Source organism: Lepidochelys kempii, chromosome 2 (assembly GCF_965140265.1).
Source record: "Lepidochelys kempii isolate rLepKem1 chromosome 2, rLepKem1.hap2, whole genome shotgun sequence".
Taxonomy (NCBI): Eukaryota; Metazoa; Chordata; order Testudines; family Cheloniidae; genus Lepidochelys; species Lepidochelys kempii.
Genome location: NC_133257.1, coordinates 76,745,020 through 76,758,419, shown reverse-complemented (window position 1 = coordinate 76,758,419; position 13,400 = coordinate 76,745,020). Strand labels below are relative to the sequence as shown.

The following is a 13,400-nucleotide window of genomic DNA, read 5'->3' as shown; positions in this document are numbered from 1 at the left end:
ACAGAGAATCGCACAAGCCCAAGCGCCCCCCCTTGAAGAATTAGATACCATGGGTTGGGAGAGACATATTTGGTTCACCGACGGCAGTTCCACGGTGGTTCACGGTAAAAAGAGAATCAGATATGCAGCCATAAACTTAGAAGAAGAGGTGCTAAAGGGGTATTTGGATCACAGCTCAACACAACATGCCGAACTCCATGCAATATACCAAGTCTTAAAACAGTATGAAACAGAGATCTGCCCTAAGACTGTATACATCTATGCTGACAGCAACTATTGTGTAAACAGGGTGCAATATTGGATGTTTGATTGGCAAAGAAATGATTGGAAAGCTGCGGACGGTAAAGAAATAGCATACGTAGATGAATGGAAATGGATTTATGCCTGGGTTACCTCTCATCCCGACCAGTTAAAAATCAAACAAGTAAAGGCACATGTGAAAGGCTCGGCAGTTGAAACTGTATGGAATAACCGTGTCAACACTATAGCCAGAGATTATGAAGGGATAGCAGCAGTAACCTGAAGACAGGAACAGAAAGTATTAGAATCAGTCCGCATCCTAGGAAGAATTGAAAGGCAGGAACTAGTGAATATAGCTCACCAGTTCATGCATGAAGGAGTGGAAGGGACGCTGGGAAGGTTAAAGCAAGTGACAGAATGGAGGGGGATGAGAGATGATGTAGAAACGTGGGTCAGGAATTGTGTACAGTGCGCCAAAAATAAAGCTCGACCCCCCACACCAGCCCCAAATGCTCCATCAGAGGGGGCTGGGTCCCTGGCATAGAATCCAAATTGACTTCATTGACAAATTGTCAAGGAGTAGAGAAGGAAGGGTCAAAGCTTTCCCCACCAGGAACAATAGCGCTCGCACTGCTGCTAAAAAGCTGTTCTCTGAAGTAGTTTGCAGACATGGGACTCCTGAAATTATTGATTCAGACAACGGAGGGTCATTTGTGGGAGACATATTTACCCTAATGCTTAAAGCCTTGGGGGTGTCACACAAACTCCACTTCTCATACAGACCCCAGTCCTCAGGACAAGTGGAAAGAATGAACCACACCATTAAAGAAGCCCTCAGAAAAGTTGTAGATCATACCAGTAAAAACTGGCCTGAAAAGCTGCCACTAATACTGGCAGCCATCCGCAGCAGTAACAGGCTAAAAACTAAAATCCAGCCATACCAGATCCTCTTCGGACAGGCAGTGAGGCTGGTCATTAACTCCAAGCAAGCGGCAGATACAGAGACAAACAATCCGCTTGGAACTCATGAGCATTGGCCAGTGGTTAAAACAGTTACAGGAAGATAAAGCCACCCTCGAGCACAGGGTGAGCCAAGCCATTGAGCTCATGCATAAAAAGATGGATCAAAAGAAAACTGGGGACTCCCTACTATGGGAGCCAGGGGATCAGGTAATGTATTTAAAGTTGGACAAAAGGGATCACACACTGGAGTCAAAGTGGGCCGGTCCCTACTCCATAGTTGATCACCTCAGCCCTCTCATTTACCGCATAAACAAAAATAGCAAATTAAAGTGGGTTCACGTTTCACAAATCAATTAATTCTGTTCCGTTGTAATTATATTTTCAGACACAACACCCCAACAACAACTGCAAACCAGGAGCTGTGAACGTGGTGTGTTTTTATTTCTGCAGGACTGTTGGGCACAGAATACTGCTGCTTAGACCGCCAGTTAAAAAGAGAGGCAGAACAATGCTTCGAATGAAATGGAAAACAGAACTGCAGCAGGCATGTCAGTTCTTGGTCTGGATCAAAGCATTCACCCTAATCACGGTGGTAAAGACACAACCTAAACCCAAAGGAAAAATACACCCAGGCACATCCATGCCCATCCATAACAATGATATCCATGCTCCAGGATACCTGGGACAAGGTGAAACAATTCTCACCGCCTTACTGATACATAACAACTCACAGACAACGTACCATGGACCCCAGTACAACAACCAGATATACATTTAAGATGGGTTGATTTTAATACTAATCTTACACTAACACCTTTAGGGGAAACTCAGGTATATGTTGGGGAAGGGGAACTGGGGCTACAAGCAAATATTTCAGTCCCCGTAGGAAAGGAAAAACATTGGATGGTGGGGGTACGAACAGAAGGGTATGTGGGAGATACCGCCATGCTTTCTGACTACCCCTCACTCCCTTATGCATGGGATGAATTCGTAAAATCAGGGACCCTTGTAACAGTAATCGTAGTATACTGCCCGAGTCACACACATGCAATACCATTCCCTGATGGGTGTTACTGGAAATGGGAGAAAGAACATGTGTTTATAAGAAACACCCCGTTACATATGGCAAAACCTGCCTTATTTAAGGTCCAAACTACTCCAGTGAAAGTCTTGGTGAGCCCCCTTCTGGTAGAAGTAAAAATTGACGTGGATTGGACACGATTAAATGTCTCAAGAGTAGAGCCCAAGTGTATGCCCTTTTATCCGGTGAAGCGAGCTGTAGCTCACGAAAGCTCATGCTGAAATAAATTGGTTAGTCTCTAAGGTGCCACAAGTCCTCCTTTTCTTTTTGCAGATACAGACTAACACGGCTGCTACTCTGAAACCTCTCCCTATACTGTTAGCCTGGATGAGGATGCACAAATTATCCCTCCCAGATACGCCTCACCCCAGAACTAAAAGAGATATTATGGATACCATGCTGGATGGGTTTGGAGCGGGAGCGGAACTTGCCAACTCAGTGGATTTGGAAACTATTAAGAACAAATTAAGCTCCCTGGCTCGACTGCAGGACAGCCTGATACAAAAACAAATACATGCCAATGTAGAATTGGTCTGGGTAACCTAAAAGCCAGATGGAATCTTTGACAATGGGTTAATGCTACCACATGGCTTATGCATAAGAAAAATTTAGAAATAGGAAACTACATGGCCATAGCTATGGGATGCACTGAAATGCAGATACTTGCCCTAGCTACTTTGGAACATGAAATGTTCTGGGTAATATCAGAAAATATTAAGGTTTTGATGCACTTGTTAAAACAAAAAGATAATTGTTTGACACTTATCAATATGAATGGATGCAATACGTTATGCAATACGATATAACAACACTAGCATGAGAAGGAGGAGGGGGACAATAAAAATAACTCATCAATGCACTATTAACTCTACATACTCTTACTATTAATAAGATATTGATGTCTCCTCTAATGCGTGTCCCATTGTTGAGAACTTTCTCATTACTTCCAAGTAACATACACAAAATGGCTTTTTTAATATACTCATGGCCACAAATGCTTGGTGCTAAAGACTTGCTTAAATGGTCAAAGATATCCTGTTTAAGAAACAGGAAACACTTAAATTGCATATTATCAACATTAGAATGGAATCTCATTATCCATTAGACTCTGTTAGTGCAATTTGTAATATACTTTAGTTTGAGCTTTGCAGAATTGCCTGATCTTTGCCACACCATCAGCTGAGAATGTGGTGCTATTTCTTTGCTCATCAGTTTTGATATTATTAGCCAGCCTTATTGTGCTAGATATTTTTTACCCAGATGCAAAGAAAATTACGTAAATTAACTATTAAACAAATACTGGAATGAAGACTATTGTCTTCATGACACAAGAGCCGCTTGGGAAAAAAAGAGGGCAAAGAATCAAATTCTTGGTTTTAAAATGGTTATTAGATTTATCCTTTTTACTATGCCTTAATGAAGGAAATCCTCCCCTAAAAAGAGGATTTAATGAAGTCTCAACATCAGAATAGCATAGTTTTCCAGCATTTGGGATTTTTCTCTCCCCTCTTCCTCCCTGCCATCCTCCCATTCTCCCCACCTCAAAAATAACCTGATTAAGCCATGTTTTCCATGCTTTAAGAGGTACCCAACTACAGAATGGATTTTTGAGTTTTGGGAGAGGATTTCTACTTGAGGGAAATGAAAGAGAATGACAAGCAGGTTTTTTATTTGTTTTCAAAGAGGCTTGCACTTAGTCATGTACAGCTGACCAAACAACTCTTTTAAGCTATGCTGCAAATCAGAAGAAATATTTTGAAAACAAGCTGCATTTCTGGACCATAAAAGCAATGGAACACACCTTGATTTGTGGCCTCTAAAGTTATCTCTCTTTAATTTGTTCTCTTTACTCTATAAACTACTTCTGAGAAAAGAACATATAAGAAAGTTACTTTTAAAAAGGTGTAATGAGAAAATGCTTCCTGCCAAGTTATCCAAATGAAATATAAATAAAGTGGTTGTTCATGCAGAGCACACACCTAAACTTGACTGCAAAGGGTTGGTATATTTCTTTAGAATTGTTGGAATGGAGGAAAAAAAAGGTTTTCTATTTCACAGTTAAAACAACTTAAATTGAGCACAAATTACCTCCTACCTAAATGTGCCAGAGGTAAGGTTTGCTTTCTTGGATGGGAGGCAGTAATATTTCCCACTACCTGAACTCTGTCTCCAGGTTTACATATGTTCACCAGATCATCATAAGTAATAATATCCACAGAGTGAGGAAGCTGACCAGCTGGTACTTTTTCAGTCATTCCAGAGGACTGGAAAAGGGCAAATATAGTGCCCATCTATAAAAAGCGGACTAAGGACAACCCAGGGAATTACAGTCAGTCAGCTTAACTTCAGTATCTGGAAAGATAATGGAGCACATAATTAAGCAGTCAATCTGCAAACTTCTAAAGACAGTCAGCATGGATTTGTCAAGAACAAATTGCGTCAAACCAACCTGATAGCTTTCTTTGAAAGGGTAACAGGCCTTTTGGATGGGGGGAAGTGGTATATATGGTATATCTTGACTTTAGTGAGGCTTTTGATACTGTTTCGCATGACCTTCTCCTAAAGAAACTAGGGAAATACAACCTAGATGGAGCTACTTTAATGTGGGTGCATAACTGGCTGGAAAACGGTTCCCAGAGAGTAGTTATTAGTGGTTCACAGTCAAACTGGAAGGGCATAACGAGTGAGGTCCTGCAGGGAGCAGTTCTGGGTCCAGTTCAGTTCAATATCTTCATCAGTGATTTAGATAATGACATAGAGAGTACATTTTAAAAGTTTGCAGATGATACCAAGCTGGGAGGGGTTGAAAGTGATTTGGAGGATAGGATTAAAATTCCAAATGAGTTGGACAAATTAGAGAAATGGTCTGAAATAAATAGGATGAAATTCAGTAAGGACAAATGCAAAGTACTCCACTTAGGAAGGAACAATTAGTTGCACACATACAAAATGGGAAAGGACTGCCTAGGAAGGAGTACTGCAGAAAGGGATCTGGGGGTCATAGTGGATGACAGGATAAATATGAGTCAGTGTAACACTGTTGCAAAAAAAAGCAAACATCACTCTGGGATGTATAAGCAGGAGTATTGTAAGCAAGACAAGAGAATTAATTCTTCCACTCTACTCTGCACTGATTAGACCTCAACTAAAGGTCCAGTTCCGGGCACCACATTTCAGGAAAGATGTGGACAATTGGAGAAAGTCCATAGAAAAGCAACAAAAATGATTAAATGTCTAGAAAACATGATCTCTGAGAATAGGACTAGATGCAATGGACTTAAATTGCAGCAAGAGCAGTTTAAGTTGTACATTAGGAAAAACTTCCTACCTGTTAAGGCGATTAAGCCCTGGAACAAATATCCTAGCTTGGCTGTGGAATCTCCGTCATTGGAGATTTTTAAGAGCTGGTTACGCAAACATCTATCAAGGAAGGTCTAGATAATACTTAGTCCCTCCATAAGAGCAAGGGATTGGACTAAATCAGCAGTTCTCAACCAAAGGTCCGGGATCCCCTGGGCGGCCGCGAGCAGGTTTCAGGGGGTTCGCCAAAATATACAGGAGAGCGGGTCTGGGCATTAGACTCACTGGGGCCCAGGGCAGAACGCCGAAGCCTGATCCTGACTCCTGGGGCTGAAGCCAAAGCCCAAGCAACGTAACTTTGCGGGGCCCCTTGTGGCATGGGACCCCACGCAATTGCCCTGCTTGCTGCCCCCTAATGCTGGCCCTGGCTTTTAATCTATTGTATATGCAGAAAACCAGTTGTTGTGGGCCGTGGAGTTTTATAGCATGGGAGACGGGGGCTCAGAAAGAAAATGGTTGAGAACCCCTGGACTAGACGACCTCTTGAGGTCCCTGCCAGCCCTATGATTCTATTATTTCCAGCATACTGATAACTTGCTGATCCCTGCAGATGAATAACCCATACTCTGTTTCTAAAGAATTATTTTCTTCATCTGTGAAAGGTGGACATTGTACTAGGTATCGTCATCGATGGCATGCTATGCTATTAGTTTTTAATTAAAATTTTTACAACACACTTTATGTTTGTGGCATGTGCTGTGTTTGAGAGTTGTGAGATCAGTATATCTTCTTTCAAGTGTCTTTTTTTATAGCAGGACACCAACAAACACTTTGTATAACTTTAGGTGTCATCAAGAAGTCTAGTTAGTAAAGTCATACGTTGGCTTTGTTTTAGTAGTAATTATAGACGTCAATCACAGAAGTAACAATACTTGAAATCATGTTTACAAGAAATCATTTATTTTAATATTTTTATTAATATAAGATGATCTTCTGTGGTTTATATACCCAACACTAAGTTGTTATGCACCTAAGTCATTCCCTACATAAAGTTAAAAATCTCATTCATTCATTCATTGTTAAGAGGGCCATTTCAATTTGTAGTTTCAATTTGGAGAGACATGGTCAACCAAATATATTTAGATCTGGTTTTGAGAGCATTTTTATGACTTCTTTCATCTGTGCCCCTCCCTGCCCCCCAAAAAAGATAATTTAGCTACTTAATATGATCACCCTTTGCAGAAATTTTAAACTGAATGTTCCGTTCCTAGGTATGCAACATCTTTGCACTTTTCCACCCAGGAGAACAAGGGGGAAGGAGGAGCATCACTGTCATAGTCACAGCACATAATGGTACAAGTAGGACGAGAATCACTTTGCTAAATTATTTGAATAAGAACTAAGGTTACACCAGCCACATGTGTACATGACAGGATTCATTCCCTCCCATCTCCACCCCACAACGCTAGGTGCCCCACAAACACACCCATTTCCACATGAGCTTACAGTCAAGGATTCTAATCCAAGGAATCCATGCTGATAAACTCTTACAGTAGCACAGAGCCGCACTCAAATCAGTTTCCAGAACAACAGCCGTGTTAGTCTGTGTTCGCAAAAAGAAAAGGAGTACTTGTGGCACCTTAGAGACGAACCAATATATTTGAGCATAAGCTTTCGTGAGATACAGCTCACTTCATCGGATGCATACTGTAGAAAGTATAGAAGATCTTTTTATACACACAAAGCATGAAAAAATACCTCCCCCCACCCCACTCTCCTGCTGGTAATAGCTTATCTAAAGTGATCACTCTCCTTACAATGTGTATGATAATCAAGTTGGGCCGTTTCCAGCACAAAGCCAGGGTTTCACAGAAGTAGAGGGGCCTGCCTATGCAGGTGTGATTATAGAATCAGGACCCAAGATGACAAGTGACACAGAAAGGGTGGGAGGAGAGGGCTATATTTTTATATATACACCCCTTTCAAGCAGCAGGGAAATAAAGCCTAATCAAAAGGTACATAAACGTTCAAAATAATTACATTTGATCACAAATCCTTCCACCCAGACCAAGCTACCAAGGAAATGAGCTGACAGGATATGAGGAGAGACATGATTTGCTCCAAAGTTTCCTTCTAATCCAACACTGAACTCTTTGGACTTTTTTGGAATAGGTTGCATCAATGGAAGCGACAAAATCTTTTAATGCTTTTCAGAGAGCAATCAGCAATGCATCAATCAACCAGCTGCAATATAAAATAATTAAACCAGGGAAAGCTGCTACAGTAGTCTTACTTTAAAATCCTGAAAACCTTTACATTTTGGGGATTTGATGGCACTGGCTAAAGCCAAACACGTTGGTACAGGGACAGAAACTACACAGTCGTCTTAACATAGCGCAACTAAATATACCTCTTCCATTTCCTGAACAGCAACAGCTTAACTTTATGAGGACTTGTTGTTGTAGCAGATCACAAGAAAACAAGCCTAAACCCAAATTCATTTAACTCCTAGGAAAATTGTATTGGAACCCTGGTCTCTAGTGGCTAGCCAGTCACCCTCTACTTTTATATATGAAAATATAGAAAATAAATTGAGCTATTAACAGAATTTATCTTACTAAACAGAATGAAATCCAAGTGAAGATCACAAAGGGACACAGTTAAAGAAAAATGCATTCAAGAAATCCTTACCTGTGCGACTAGACTTTGATTTTAAAGAAACCCTTACCATTTTAATCTAGGCTACTTTTCACATTTGTTTACCTTTTCCACTTCACTCTGCTTGGACAGAGCATATACATTAACCAGTTTCACTTCCTGTTTATAGGTCAGTTTCATTTTCCTATCACCACATAGAAGCACAGTATTATGTTAATGTTTTCACTATTGCAGGAGAAATGTTTAAATCCTATTAACCCTGTATGTTGATTTTTAAAAAGAGGCCAAGGACAATATTTTTACTTGTGCTCAATCTTGTAAAATCTTATTTAACAAAATCAAAATATGTGGGCCTAGCCATCTTTTCAGCACCCCTTTAATAACGTGTCAATTTTACAGAGTACTCCTTCACATTCATTTGAAACATGTAATGATCAGTTTTAAACATTACATAAATAGTAAAGCTGTCTCATTGTGGAATACAGCTATGTATAAATACCTCCCAAATATTTACAATGTATTTAAAAAGAGGATGAGTTGAGTTATAACTAACCCTAAAAAAAGGTCAAATAATTCCATTACTATAACTAGAAACGTGTTTAAGAACTCAACTTGCAAGGGTTAACACAGAACAATAAATAATGGCTCATACATAAAGCATGTCATTGGAGCAGAGCTCCATTGGAAGGGCTCTTTGTAATTTATGGGGAGTCTCATTTTCCTGACTGAAATGATATTTATCACTAAGAATTCCTGTATGGTTCCAGATTGTTTGATTTCCGTGGGAGTTTTGTCTGAGTAATGGGTGTAGGATCCAGCCCACTGAGGCAAATATCACAAAACAGAGTCAGGGAGACCTTGATCTATTAAGAAAGAGGACAAGTTAGCAACGAGTATTTCATACTACATATTCAGAGGCCTTAAACCAGAATCTTTTTGTTTCCTTGTAGGTCTTTCTAATTATACAGAGCAGAATGCACAAGTATAAAAGGAGTATGATGGTGTTCTGCAGGCTACTGCATTACAGGGGTTCTCAAACTTTTTGATGGGATCCTCTTTGAAAATATTTCAGGCTGTTATGACCAATGGTGAGCTGGAGCCGGTTCGCACCAGTTCATGCAAACCGGTTGTTAAATTTAGAAGCCAGTTTAGAACCGGTTGTTAAAGGTTTGGGCAAACTCTGGTCTGCAGGACCATCCTCTCCGGCCCGCCTGAGCTCCTGGCTGGGGAGGCTCCCCTTGAGAATCCCTTTTTACTCATCCGGCGGCGCCCCGGGTCTTCGGCGGCACATCGGGGGCGGGTCCCCCAGTGCCGCCGAAGACCCGGAGCGAGTGAAGGACGTGTCTCCGAAGTGCTGCCAAAGACCCGGAGCGACTGAAGGAACCGGTTCTTCAGATTTTGGCAGCTCATCACTGGTTATGACCCCCCCCCCCCCAACTCCATGCCACCCTTACTTCTGTGCTGCTCCTAGTAGCAGCATTGCCTTCAGTGCTGGGTGCCTGGCCAGCAGCTGCTGCTTCCCTCTCTGCCATCAGAGCTGAGCAGCTGGATAGTGGTGGCTGCTGGCCAGGCACCCTGCTCTGAAGGCAGCGCAGAAGTAAGGGTAGCAATACCACGACCCCCATACAATAGGGTCCCCCTTTTGGGTTGGGACCCCCCAGTTTGAGAAATGTTGCTTTAGTTTCAAGCACCTTCAGCCATGACATAAATACAAGCCTACTGTTAGAACTTAGAAAAATTTCTTTATTAACAAAATATTACTACAGGAAGAAATGGTGTCACATATGCAATATGTTCTTATTCTACTTTTTGGGTGGTGTACCTTTAAATGCAGGGACAACTATCATTGTGGGCCTTTGATTTTTAGCATCCACAAATCCAGCTAAACTCCATAGGAGCTGCTTTGTTCATCTGAAAAGCACGTCCTTTGTGTTTCGTGCATAGTGTTACTGAGAGGGTCTTTGCATGCTCTCTTTTATTTAGCCTTTACTTCTGTTCTTCCTCAATTCGATTGAGAATAAGTCATTCACACAATTACATAGTTGATCTTTGTGTGTGGAAAACAGGACTCTAGAAAGTTTCATGACCAACAGTGAGGTTGCAACTTCAAGAATAAGAACTGTTGGCTTGGATAAAATAATTCTTTTACTTACCACTTTGTCCGTTCCTCATATTTCCAATTAAGATAATTTATCCTGACAATTAGGTGATGTTGATTTTTACCAGTCCCATTTCTGACTTTGCCATGGTAGATCCCTTGGTCTTCCTGAAAATTAATACATTTAAGTAATTGAAAGAAACAAGGGTCCACTAGAACACAAGTCATTTTATCTGATAAAAGTTAAAAAAATCAGACCTCAGCGGTTTTCATTTCAACAGGACAGCCACCATCACACCAGTAACGCTTTTTTGTACTATTGCAAAGGGAAGAGGCCACCAACTCTAAACAAAGTTGTATACACCACACGGCTAGTTAGCAGCTTAGGGTGACTTATTCTGAACCAGGGAAAGAAACACTTCAATGCAGCAGAGACAGGTTTGTTCCCCCCACAAACCAATGTTTCCCCTTGGAGCAGGGGAAGGTGAAGAGGGTTAATTTTACATGCTCAGATGTGGGTACGCTCAAAAAACAGGGAAACTGAGTGCTCAGCCCTATAGTTTCAGAGTTTACCTCTATCCAGACCATCAGAATAATGCTCAGCAGCAGTAAAGGACTTTGCAAATAGCTGTGTGTGCAATGTTATATGTAAGTGATTGACTGACCCTGGGAAACACGCCAGGTACTAGTAACCACATCCACACAGCCACACCCTGCCCAAGCAGAGGACTGGGGCGAGGGAACAAATGGCTGTGCAAGCCCAGTCCCCAGAAAACCCATAAGGGGCACAGACAGTGGGAGTGAAGGAACAAGGCTGGGTCTGTGTAGCAAACGCCAAGTGCTGGTCCACGAGCAGCTGCTGCTCTTGTACCCAGATGCCTAGTAGGGAGATGTCTTTTTGAGATGCATAGAGTAGGAGGGGGCAGAAACGAGTTGTGTCTGGGCCATTGTTGGTAGGCAGATGCACAATAAGCACTCCACACCCAGAAGTTTCTGGAATTGGGTGTGGTAGTTTTGGGTATGCTCAATAGGTTCCCTGGAGCTGGACTCGGTTGAGGGCAAGCAGTCAGGGCAGCGGTATCACAAAAGGCTATGTGCCTGTGTGGGCTGGGAGAAGCTGATGCACAGGAGCAGAAAGCAGGCTGGTTTCCCCTGACAGGGCAGCACTTTGCATCAGGATTTTTTTTTTTTTAACTTATCTACTTAATCTGAGTGGTTGGTTAATTTGCCTAACTGAGAGATTCCAGCCAGGCGAAGAGTCTGCCTGGATTCCAGCTGGAGATTTCTACAAGCAAGTGGAGGGAAGCTGTTGTTGCAGTGTTTTTGACTGTATAGAAAGACTGTAGCTGACACTCAGATGAACTCAGCCTCAGGGAACTCCGTGTGACTTCTCACAGTGTTTCTGTGGAGATTTAATTTGTTTTCTTTATGTTTACATCCTCACATACAACTGTGAAGATACTGTCTGCAGATTAGAAAGCTGCTATGTTATGTTATAAAAATTTAGTTTTACAATGATGACGATGTTCCTTTACCATGATAAGATTTTATAAAGTTGGTACGTAAGAATTAAGTTCATTCCTCTTGTGCTTTTGGAGGTGGTTGTTGGGAGGTTGACCCTGTGCAATTCTTGCTGAAAATCCTCAGTGACTGAATTCTGGGTCTCCATGTGCTTTTCTGTGGGAGTTGGGCTTTTATAGGCACTGGAGAAGGACAGTGAAGTAAATTCTAGCCCGCCCGAAGGTGACACCCTTTTTCCCCAGAAAGACTCACTCCCAGGAAATGCTACATCATCATCCAGAAAGGCCAGGTAGCAGCACTGAGCCTCTCACAGCTCCTGCTCCTCCAGCCATGCCGGAGACTCCAGCCCTCTCAGCCAGCAAGGGCCACCATGCCAGCCATAGGACTACACCTTTAGTGAGCAGCACCTGGCCCTCACCCTCACTCACCCTCTGCGCAAGACAGACCCTCAGCTGTGGCTTCTGGGAGGAGAGTACATGGCCCCTGCTGTTAGCTATCCCCCTAGAGCAGGTACTCCCCGGGTGCTCACTGGCCATTGAGAGGGGCCCCAAATGCAAGACACCCAGGCTCTAGCCCGGTGTGGGGCAGGGTGGTTTCTGACATGACAAATGTCTTGGTGCCCAGCAAGTCTCTGCAACCAGCTCTGTGCCACAGCCCTTCTCAAGGCGCCCCCGGCACCGCTAGCCCTGTGCTCAGAGAGTGGCAGGAACTGAGGGGAGTTTCCAGGACAGGTGCAGCAATCCACGCAGTTCACCTGGGAGTGGAGTCCTTACTAAGTGCCAAGGCTTGGACTCCCTGTGCCACCCCTTGTACTGTGAGCTCAGCACCAGAGCAGTTCCCATGGGAGGTAAGTTCCTCCAGGCCACTAGGGAGCCTGCCAGGGCGAGGGGCCCGGGGACCCAGCACACAAGGTGGCAAATCACACAGGCTTTCTCCCTGGGAAAAGACAGAAATATCTTTTTAGCTAGGCTTACACACCTGTTTCCCCGGGGCGCTGCTCCAGTGCTCCCAGCCACACGGCTGCCCCTGACAGCCCACAGCTGGCTCTGCTGTTCACATCCTCACCATGAGCCACCCTTGGAACACAGCAATAATTGACAGCTCTCATTCCTGGCTCACCATCTATAAACAGAGCTCTCCGCGTGCTCTTGGTGGTCCTCCTGGTTTAAAAGGGTCAGTTTGTTTGCAGAGTACAAATGCAGGCACACATGAGCTGGAAGATGTATTGGTTATACCAAAAGAGTATAAAATATGAAAACTAGACTTTTGAAGGGACCACGTAATTAAAAAAAATACCATTTGTTTTAGCCTCTAATGGATGCATACCTATTCCAGCAGGATTTTCTTGGGAGCAGTGATTTAACACAATGATGAATTGGGGCTTGCTGACCCACCAGGCAAAGTAAAGCAGGCCAACGAGACTGAAGAAGAAAAGTCTTTCCTATAATAATAATTATTATATATTTATTTGTATTATAGTAGCAGCCCTTGGCTCTGAGATTGTGCTAGGCCCTGTACAAATATACAGGTTTCAGAGGG

General features: G+C 42.8%; 1 pseudogene; it reads right to left on the bottom strand.

Annotated features, from left to right (window-relative positions):
* Positions 1 to 547: 547 nt before the first annotated feature.
* LOC140906114 (maternal DNA replication licensing factor mcm3-like) lies at positions 548 to 12,969 on the bottom strand (annotated as a pseudogene).
* Positions 12,970 to 13,400: the final 431 nt, after the last annotated feature.